The sequence below is a fragment of the Silurus aristotelis genome (assembly GCF_946808225.1).
Source record: "Silurus aristotelis genome assembly, chromosome: 10".
Lineage (NCBI taxonomy): Eukaryota > Metazoa > Chordata > Actinopteri > Siluriformes > Siluridae > Silurus > Silurus aristotelis.
Genome location: NC_139583.1, coordinates 2,579,936 through 2,590,887, shown reverse-complemented (window position 1 = coordinate 2,590,887; position 10,952 = coordinate 2,579,936). Strand labels below are relative to the sequence as shown.

Sequence of the window (10,952 nt, the reverse complement as noted above, 5' to 3'; positions counted from 1 at the left end):
AGAGAGAGAGAGAGAGAGAGAGAGGAGAGAGAGAGAGAGAGAGAGAGAGAAAGAGAGAGAGAGAGAGAGAGAGAGAGAGAGAGAGAGAGAAAGAAATAGTTTTCATCCATTCATCCTCACAAAGTTAATAACAAACACATCCTAATTGGAATCACCTTTAATCGTTTTTAAAATACAGGATTTGGCCAAAAGTATCGGGACACCCCACTTTTCCACCCAGATGCGTTTCTTCACCAAAACTGTTACCACGAAGTTGGAGGCACACGATTGTAGGATTTTGGATGTGACGTGGCTTTGATCTAAGAGACCTAAACCTGTTTCAGCACGACAATGCTCCTAAAGCCAGCTCCATGAAGATCTGCTTTACATGGGTTGGAAATTGTAGAAGATCTACTGCTATAGATCTCCATCCCTTTTGAACATGATGGGTGTGAACGCTGACTGAACCTCAGGCCTCCTCAGATCACATAAAATCAGTACCTTGACCAGAGTTTGAAAATTCCTTCCTGGCTACTTTTACTTGCTAAACAAATTACCCAGAATGCACTTTAACAGCCTGCTGGTAGCATGTAGATTTATCCATCGTTCATGTCCAAACTAAACAGAGTGATGCAGCGGTGCTTTAGTGATTTCCTTTCTCTGTCTCGCTCTCTCTTTCTTTCCCTCTTTGTATGTCTGTATCACTGTCTCACTATCTCTTTCTCTCTCTGTCTGTTTCTCTGTCTGTCTCACTTTTTCTTCCTCTCTTTTCTCTTCCTCTCCTCTTTTTCTCTTCATCTTCCTGTGTTATTCTGTATTAGACACTGAAAAGAAGAAGATCTATTGCTCCATCTAAAAAAAAAACAGCGAACTAAATAAGAGCCAATCTCGATTACCAGAAGAAGAACAGGAAAGTCGTGCGCTCGCAGTTACGTGACGATCAACGTGAGACGTAAAACACCTTCCACAAACCTCATTCATTTCCACACGCGGCTGCAGCGCGGCCGCTTTGACGTCACCACCGATATCGATCTCAGCCAGACATCCTGCCTCACGCGTCCTGCTGTAACAAGCTCGCGAGTAATGAAGCGTTCACACGGTCCTGCCGAGTTCACACCGAGTTCACGAGTAAGCTCCTGAGTCACGCGCAAACCACGGACCATCCGGGCACCTCTCAACAGCAAAAACGTGAGAAATACGTGATTAAACCAGAGATGTTTCAAATCCAAGTAAGGAAGGTCATGACATCTAGAGCTGAGCTGCTGGATTTTCGCGATCACTCTTATGTTCAGGTGTCCACAAAATTTTGTTGCAGAAAGTTCTGGAGTGATAAAAAACCAGCGAACCTAAAAACCTCTCAACATCCAGCAACTGTGAAAGTTAATCGATCATCTAAATGTCAGTACAAAGTATTACATGTTGAGCGCACTGCACTGGAGACTCTCTCTCTCTACACACACACACACACACACACACACACACACACACACACACACACACCTGCTGATATACAGTGCACATTCACAGCTCAATGGCAGCCCCTTTAAAAGCCGCTCCAATAAAACGCTGATTTATCGCAGGCCAACAGAGACTCGTCTCTTCCTCCGGCGTCCCAGCATGCATTATTCAGGACACGGCTAATCACTCTGTAAGGGTTCAGGGGGAAGTGCATTGGGCCGAGGGGGCTACACGCTTCTCACAAATAAAAACCAACAGAAGCAGAGGAGCAACAAAAAAGGGATTCAACAGATAAACATTTTCTCCAAGAACAAGAAAAAAGCAGCAGAGTGCAAGCAGTAAAGGAGGAGGAGTCTGAGTATGAAGCAGTAATGGAGGAGGAGTCTGAGTATGAAGCACTGAAGGAGGAGGAGTCTGAGAATGAAGCAGTAAAGGAGGAGGGGTCTGAGTATGAAGCAGTAATGGAGGAGGAGTCTGAGTATGAAGCAGTGAAGGAGGAGGAGTCTGAGAATGAAGCAGTAAAGGAGGAGGGGTCTGAATATAAAGCAGTGAAGGAGGAGGAGTCTGAGTATGAAGCAGTAAAGGAGGAGGAGTCTGAATATAAAGCAGTGAAGGAGGAGGAGTCTGAGTATAAAGCAGTAAAAGCGGTCTGAGTATAAAGCAGTAAAGGAGGAGGAGTTTGAGTATGAAGCAGTAAAGGAGGAGGAGTTTGTGTATGAATCAGTGAAGGAGGAGGAGTCTGAGTATGAAGCAGTAAAGGAGCAGGAGTCTGAGTATGAAGCAATAAAGGAGGAGGAGTTTGTGTATGAAGCAGTGAAGGAGGAGGAGTCTGAGTATAAAGCAGTAAAGGAAGAGGAGTCTGAGTATAAAGCAGTGAAGGAGGAGGAGTTTGAGTATGAAGCAGTAAAGGAGCAGGAGTCTGAGTATGAAGTAATAAAGGAGGAGGAGTTTGTGTATGAATCAGTGAAGGAGGAGGAGTCTAAGTATTAAGCAGTGAAGGAGGAGGAGTCTGAGTATAAAGCAGTGAAGGAGGAGGAGTCTGAGTATGAAGCAGTAAAGGAGGAGGGGTCTGAGATTGGATTTAAGGTCTAAGATCAATGATCTGTAAGCGTCTCTATAGCTGAATGAACCTGGAGCGTTCCTCAGAGGACGATTTGAACTCCGAGACGTCACTGTGAGGGAGTCAGAAAGACATTGAGGAGAAGAACAGTGAAGGTTTGAGGTCTCCTGACATTCGCATGTCCTGCTCCTGCAGCCAGATGCTGCTGGTGTGATGAAATAATCACGTGTAAAACGAAGCACTGAAAAGCACTGAGCTGTGATTAAAAACATGGAGAGCGAATCAGTTTCACAGATAATCACATCATCCTGCACGAGTTCCACCTGCTGTCTGCAAACAGTCGTCGCTACAGGACGCCGGTCTACAGTTTTAATACGATTACACTGATGTAGGAGGGACACACTGATTTATTTCAGATCGGAGTTTATACACAATATGGACAAAAGCCTGTTTCAGGTCAGAGCTTTAGAGCAGGAGATCTTCCACATCTTCTGAGCAGATCTTCATGGAGCTGTCTTTGTGCACAGGGGCTCTGTCATGCTGGACCAGGTTTCTACTAGTTCAAGTGAAGTCAATGGTCAGGGTTATGAAGTTCATGGATCGATCCTGAGCTCAGGTCCATGTAGAGATCCACATGTTCTCCAAGTTCCTCTATCATTACACTCTCTGGAAACACAAACGCTTATTCATCAAAATCATTAACGATGCAGAAAAGGCACATTTTTCACTCGTTACTACGGCAACCGGCATTTTCCCATCCTTCATCCTTCTGCTGTTCATTAATGAACTGTTGTTTTAGATGGTGAAAGTGAAGGGACACGTCAATCACACATCAGACCAACAGGAAGTCTGAGCTGAATTCCAATTACCTGCGTGTGTGTGTGTGTGTGTGTGTGTGTGTGTGTGTGTGTGTGTGTGTGTGTGTGTGTGTGTGTGTTAATGAATGCACGCTCGCTCCTCTCCGTGTTCAGCTCTCGCCGGTGATCGACTGAATCCTGGTTTAGTGGCGTCTCCATGAAGACGAGATCGTGTTGGAGAATTTCGTGTCACTTGAATTTGTCACTAAGACCAAAGTGATGAGATTCGAGAGACGGCGTTATGGTGAAGGACTTTGTCCGTCTGAAGATGTTCATGCAGGTGGATCTGCTTGGAAAAAAGTGTGAGCTCGAGCCGATGCAGCGAAATGAAAGAAAGAAAACGACAAATGAAAAATAAATGTAAAACCATTACTAAAGCTAACAAGCTAATTACGTGCCGGAACGACGTCAAACAGGAAGCAGGAAGTGAAAGTCCAGACCAGAAGCTTTTCCTTCTTCAGAGTTCGGAGATTTTTTTCAGTCACTGAAGACTTGGAAATGTCACTCCCACCTGGAAGCAGCTCGACTAATCCCTCTATTATGTCGGGTTTAAAGCAAGTCTCAGTTCTGCTCCAGGTTTTTTTTTTTTTTTTAAGAAATCCTCTTACTCTAAACACTGTGTGCAGAATCTCTTCACCTCCAGAGCTTCAGCCATCACAAATCTTCTGATCTTCTCCTTCTGCTCAGCTGAAACTCCAGTAGATGAAAAACTAAACACTACAAACATCAGAACGAACCCACAAAGTTTTTATTTCTCATAGAAGCTGAGCTACGACACTTTCTGGGAATTTCAGGTTTAATTCCTGAATTGGCTCCTGATGAAGCAGATCTCAGCGTTTAGAGCGAACGTCGAGAACATCGAGAGACGAGCCTCGAGCGGCTTCAGAAGATAAACGTCTCTGAAAACGTCGTGACTGGTGGAGATGGATTTTGTCTGGAAGTTTCGGCGAGGACCGAGCGACCGTGTCGTTTATTTTCTTTCGAAAAGCCACACGCCGACGCAGTTCGTCATAAAACCCTGAGAAAAACCCTAAAGTCAGAGACGCTTCAATTTCAGAGCACATGGCTGCAGTTTCAGGATCGATATCACTGAGTCCTGGGGGGGAAAAGCCTCGAATCCTGAGCCAGAGAAAAACACACCGTTTAAACGCTGCATTTTAGTGAGGGCAACACTTAGTGATGTTTCTGATGTGTGTAAAGTAGAAAATTACACACACACACACACACACACACACAGAATTCAGTGTGGTTTAGCCGCAACCATTAACATCAGTCTGAGACGTATTCAGCTTTTCATAGATTTCAAGACCAATGTGGAGCCTTTAAACACAACCAGATAGAGTGAGCAGAAGATCTCATAAACTCCTTCCAGGTAACCACAAGAAGACCAGGGAAGAGAGAGAGAGAGAGAGAGAGAGAGAGAGAGAGAAAGAGAGAGAGAGAGGAGAGAGAGAGAGAGAGAGAGAGAGAGAGAGAGAGAGAGAGAGAGAGAGAGAGAGAGAGAGCGAGAGAGAGAGAGAAAGAGAGAGAGAGAGAGAGAAAGAAAGAGAAAGAGAGAGAAAGAGAAAGAGAGAGAGAAAGAGAGAGAGAGAGAGAGAGAGAGAGAGAGAGAGAGAGAGAGAGAGAGAGCGAGAGAGTGAGAGAGAGCGAGAGAGAGAGAGAAAGAGAGAGAGAGAGAGAAAGAAAGAGAAAGAGAGAGAAAGAGAAAGAGAGAGAGTAATACAGTAGCTTCATTATGAATTGTGATGCAATTGATAGTATCAGTTCCATCCTGTGAGTTTACACATTTTCAGGAAATTTCTGAACGTTCTTCATTGTTGTCAAAACACACACAGTCATGGAGAAAGATGAGAACCTTCATTGCACTTTCCTTCATTGCACACATTTTTTGCACAATTGCACACTGTCACTTTAACACTGGATTTAATACCAGCACATGGACACAACTGGGACTCTGTAATCTGTACATATATATATATATATACAGTGAGGAAAATAAGTATTTGAACACCCTGCTATTTTGCAAGTTCTCCGACTTAGAAATCATGGAGGAGTCTGAAATTGTCATCGTAGGTGCATGTCCACTGTGAGAGACATAATCTAAAAAAAAATATCCAGAAATCACAATGTATGATTTTTTTAACTATTTATTTGTATGATACAGCTGCAAATAAGTATTTGAACACCTGAGAAAGTCAATGTTAATATTTGGTACAGTAGCCTTTGTTTGCAGTTACAGAGGTCAAACGTTTCCTGTAGTTTTTCACCAGGTTTGCACACACTGCAGGAGGGATTTTGGCCCACTCCTCCACACAGATCTTCTCTAGATCAGTCAAGTTTCTGGCCTGTCACTGAGAAACACGGAGTTTGAGCTCCCTCCAAAGATTCTCTATTGAGTTTAGGTCTGGAGACTGGCTAGGCCATGCCAGAACCTTGATATGCTTCTTACAGAGCCACTCCTTGGTTATCCTGGCTGTGTGCTTCGGGTCATTGTATTGTTGGAAGACCCAGCCTCGACCCATCTTCAATGCTCTAACTGAGGAAAGGAGGTTGTTCCCCAAAATCTCGCAATACATGGCCCCGGTCATCCTCTCCTTAATACAGTGCAGTCGCCCTGTCCCATGTGCAGAAAAACACCCCCAAAGCATGATGCTACCACCCCCATGCTTCACAGTAGGGATGGTGTTCTTGGGATGGTACTCATCATTCTTCTTCCTCCAAACACGTTTAGTGGAATTATGACCCAAAAGTTCTATTTTGGTCTCATCTGACCACATGACTTTCTCCCATGACTCCTCTGGATCATCCAATGGTCATTGGCAAACTTAAGATGTGCCTGGACATGTGCTGGTTTAAGCAGGTGAACCTTCCGTGCCATGCATGATTTCTAACCATGACGTCTTAGTGTATTACCAACAGTAACCTTGGAAACGGTGGTCCCAGCTCTTTTCAGGTCATTGACCAGCTCCTCCCGTGTAGTTCTGGGCTGATTTCTCACCTTCCTTAGGATCATTGAGACCCCACGAGGTGAGATCTTGCATGGAGCCCCTGTCCGAGGGAGATTGACAGTCATGTTTAGCTTCTTCCATTTTCTAATGATTGCTCCAACAGTGGATCTTTTTTCACCAAGCTGCTTGGCAATTTCCCCGTAGCCCTTTCCAGCCTTGTGGAGGTGTACAATTTTGTCTCTAGTGTCTTTGGACAGCTCTTTGGTCTTGGCCATGTTAGTAGTTGGATTCTTACTGATTGTATGGGGTGGACAGGTGTCTTTATGCAGCTAACGACCTCAAACAGGTGCATCTAATTTAGGATAATAAATGTAGTGGAGGTGGAGATTTTAAAGGCAGACTAACAGGTATTTGAGGGTCAGAATTCTAGCTGATAGACAGGTGTTCAAATACTTATTTGCAGCTGTATCATACAAATAAATAGTTTAAAAATCATATATTGTGATTTCTGAATTTTTTTTTTTAGAATATGTCTCTCACAGTGGACATGCACCTACGATGACAATTTCAGACCCTCCATGATTTCTAAGTGGGAAAACTTGCAAAATAGCAGGGTGTTCAAATACTTATTTTCCTCACTGTATATATATATACCTTTTTTTATAATCTATATTCATACAAATTCGTTTTCATGTTTAGACGTTGAATAAAATTTGAATTAAAATTTGAATCTGAACACACACTCGCTACATCAGCGTTTGATCTTCTATCTCATTCCAATTTGAATATAAATACATGTATGTTTTTTTCCCTCCAGGAGACAAGAACCAAGTCTCAGCAGGTATTGTGCTTCCTGGCCATAATCCTCTACTGTTACAAAGTCCTGATGCTGGAGAGTCCTTTCATAAATATTAAAACCCTGATCACGTATAATATTATGACATTATGAGCGGTGAAGTGAAGAACACTGATCATCTCTTTATCATGGAACCTGTTAGTGGGTGGATTTATTTTTTAAGTAAACATTTTGTCCTCAAAGTTGACGTGTTGGAAGCAGGAAAAATGGGCGAGCATAAGGATTTGAGCGTTTGGAAAAATCCCTCTATCCTGCTCTTCTTTCTCTCTGTGGTATTATCTCTGTCTATCGTGATGGACGTGGACGAGATAAGCGCCGCAGAGCCACTCCTGTACCGCGTCTCCTCCTCCTCTTCTCAGAAGAAGAACCTTTCAGCAGCCGACAGCTCGTTCTTTCGTCATCTTCTGTGCTTCCAGATGAGGCAGGAGGTGCAGATATCTCAGCGATGGAAAGAGAAATGAGGACCTTACGCTCATCCATTGTCCTCATGTAGTTTCTTTCATTTTCCATCTGAACGCTAATTAGACATGTGCACACTGAGATCATTACTGCTTCTAATCAGAGTTTCTGTGAGAAACTGTGTTCTGGACTGAAATATAATGAGATTTAACCCACAATAAAAGCTCTTGTGGAGGTTCTTCTTGGTTTGTGTCATTTCTCTTCATTTCAGTCCAGACAGATATACACAATAAAGACAAAAGTATTGGCATACCTGACTTTTCCAGCTATATGAGGTTCTTCTCCCAAAATGTGAGGCTCTAATTGTACAAGAAGTCCCTCGATGCTGTAGCATGAAATTTTCCCTTAATGAACTAAAATACCCAAAACTGTCCAATCATGAAAATGTCTGTGTGCACAAATCCAGGTCCATGAAGATTTTTTTTACATGGATGGAAAATGTGGAAGATCCCCTTCTATAGAGCTTAAACCCTATTGAACAGCTTTTGGAAGAACTTTACTCCAGGCCTCCTCACCTCACATGCATCAGTACCTGAATTTACAGTACTAACCCTCTAGTGGAACCATCTTCTTAGAAGAGTGGAGCAACAGGAAATGAGGACTCTATGTGGAATTGGATGTTCAAAAAAAAAAAAAAATAAACACAAAGCAATCGTATGGTCAGGTGTCCAAAAACTCATTTTGGTCTTCTGTCCACATGAGCAGCATTTTGTGTCTCTGAAAATGAAGCAACTCTCAAATATGGAGAAAAAATATATGTATTTGAACAAGGTCTTAACAAAACATCTTATACAACTCCATTACAGACGTTCCTTTCTCTCCTTTATCTGTAGAGAGACGTTAACCACAAAGAAGTGGAAACCAGGTGACGTTCTGTTTATTATGGTTGAGGGTCACTGTGGAGGTTTTACACCGAGTTCCCTGCGGTCTCTCCGTCACTGTCATCGTGTAATCTCTCCCCTCCCTGCTTCACGCTTTTATTACTTGCTTCTCCTATATTTTCATCAAGGTCATCATAAAACACCCAAACAAACCCAGCGTAACATGTTCTCTTAGACAAATAACCCTGTCTTGTGAGGTTTTTTTTTTTTTTTTTTTTGAGCAGCAGCTGATAAAAATCCATGTGAGACGAACGTTTAAAGAAATATTCACAATATGTGCCACTGTAGATAATAAAAACCGAGATGGCTGTAAATATTTTACAGGTACGAATGAATCTTTCAGCTTCTTTAGTGAGGTCTGGGTGAGTTGAGAATATGTAGTTCATGGCCCAGGTTCTTAGAGAAGTTTTCATTGGGTTAGAGGTTCATCAGGTTGAAAGTTCAAGCCCCAGTTTGACTAAGCTGCCACTTTTGGGGCTTTGAGAAAGTTCCCAAACCCTCTGTGCTCCAGAGGCGGTCCCCAAGCTTCCTAAAATATGCTGGGGGAAAAAATGTACACTGTGCTGTAATGTAAATATGACTGGGTAGTGGTAGCTCAGTGGGTTAAGGCTCTGGGTTACTGGTGGGAGGTTCAAGCCCCAGTATTGCCACGCTGCCACTTTTGGGCATTAAAATGAAGTGCTGACCCCAGATCTTTAGATCTTTAGAATCTAACCAAACAAAATATAATCAATTAAAAGAAACATTTAGATAGAAATGAATTCTAAATGGCAAAGAATAACATCTTCTGCAGGTGCATTGTGGTGGGCTACGGAGAACGAGCAGGTAATGTACCAGAGTCTACACCTGTGTGCACTGAATGTTTTTTTTTTTTTTTATCATACTGCTTTGCAGTGACACTGAGAGAATGAAAAACACTTTGGAGGGAGCTGAAACAGCTTTTCCAAGTGAGCTTTACTATTTACAGAATGATGTCAGACATAACATCTGGTTGTTGAGACAAAATGTCTCTTAGAATAAACGTACAAGAAGCAACGCATCCAGAAACAACACGGGCCTGTCTAGTTAAGTCTAGTTTAAGACTTGACATAAGACATAAAGTCTGCAAGTTGACTGAATCGAATCCTCCATATTTCCACTCTGAACCGTCTCATTACTGATTAAGCCTCATCAACAGGATTTCCCATAAGGCCTGGGTGGAGTCTGAAAAGCTCCGTTTCCCATCAGTCTTTATCCTGGATGTTTTTTCCAGAAGATGAACATTTTCCTATAAACCCGCTGTCAGACCTTGGCCCTCGCAGCGCAGTGTGTGTGTGTTTCTGAGTGTAAATGGCTTTATCAGATTGATGTGTGTGGGTTGCACGGTTTATTCACTCGAGTGAAACTGAAGCGAGTATTCAGGCCGGGGCTGATGATGATTGATAGACAGGTCTATTCTTTTACAGCTTGTCTAGACACTCCCAAACTGCTGAGTTTAATAAAATTACAGGTTAATTATAAATATAACTGTGTGTGTGTGTGTGACAGATAGGGGACTCCCCCTCTAACTAGTAGCACATCTCTTTTTTTAAACAATGTTCTGCTATCCTAAGGTGGAAGGTTGGGGGTAAATGGGTGGAGTAGAGGGGCAGAGTTGAATGATACAGAAAAAAGGTAAATTATGGGGTAGGGTGGAGGTCTAAGGTGGATGTTTATAAGAGGTAAAGGTAAAGGAAAGGAAGGGTGGGTTTGGGTGGCACAGAGAAGGAGATGAATGGAGGGATACAGTGAGAACTAGAATGTAGAGGTTGAATAGTGGGTTTAGGAAAAGAAGTTGAATGGAGGGGAAGGGTGGAGAAGTTGAATGGAGGGGTAGTGAGGAGAAGTTTAAACAATGGTTAGAAACCATTGGGGTGGAGGGGTGGGGTAGAAAGGTGGGGTGGATGGGTAAGGTAGAAGAGATCAATAGAGGGGTAGGGTGGAGAGGTTGAATAGTGGGTTTGGGAAAAGAAGTTGAATAGAGGGGAAGGGTGGAAGAGTTGAATGGAGGGGTAGTGAGGAGAAATTAAATGGAGGGGTAGGGTGGAGAAGTTGAATGGAGGGGTAGGGTGGAGAAGTTAAATGGAGGGGTAGGGTGGAGAAGTTGAATGGAGGGGTAGGGTGGAGAAGTTGAATGGTGGGGTAGCATGGAATAGTTTAAACAATGGTTAGAAACCATTGGGGTGGAGGGGTGGGGTAGAAAGGTGGGGTGGAGGGGTAAGGTAGAAGAGATCAATAGAGGGGTAGGGTGGAGGAGTTGAAAGGAGGGGTTCGGTAAAAAGGTTGAATGGAGGAGAAGGGTGGAGGAGTTGAATAAAGTGGTTTAGGAAAAGAAGTTGAATAGAGGGGTAGGGTGGAGTGGTAGATTTGGGGGGGTTAAGTGGGGCGAATTGAATGTGCTGAATGATTGAGAAGAAATAAATGCCACATCAGAGG

At 43.1% G+C, this 10,952-nt stretch overlaps 1 protein-coding gene and 1 long non-coding RNA gene across 2 annotated transcripts in view; one reads left to right on the top strand and one right to left on the bottom strand.

Moving 5' to 3' along the window:
* The window catches only part of LOC310732192, a 137,852-nt gene extending 134,320 nt beyond the window's left edge, over nt 1-3,532 (top strand). The window contains exon 3 of the long non-coding RNA XR_014535366.1: nt 3,523-3,532. This is a non-coding gene — a long non-coding RNA (uncharacterized lncRNA). The remainder of the gene's footprint in view (nt 1-3,522) is intronic.
* Nucleotides 1-10,952, bottom strand: part of chst8 (carbohydrate (N-acetylgalactosamine 4-0) sulfotransferase 8) — an 89,420-nt gene that overhangs the window by 39,612 nt on the left and 38,856 nt on the right. The window lies entirely within an intron of this gene.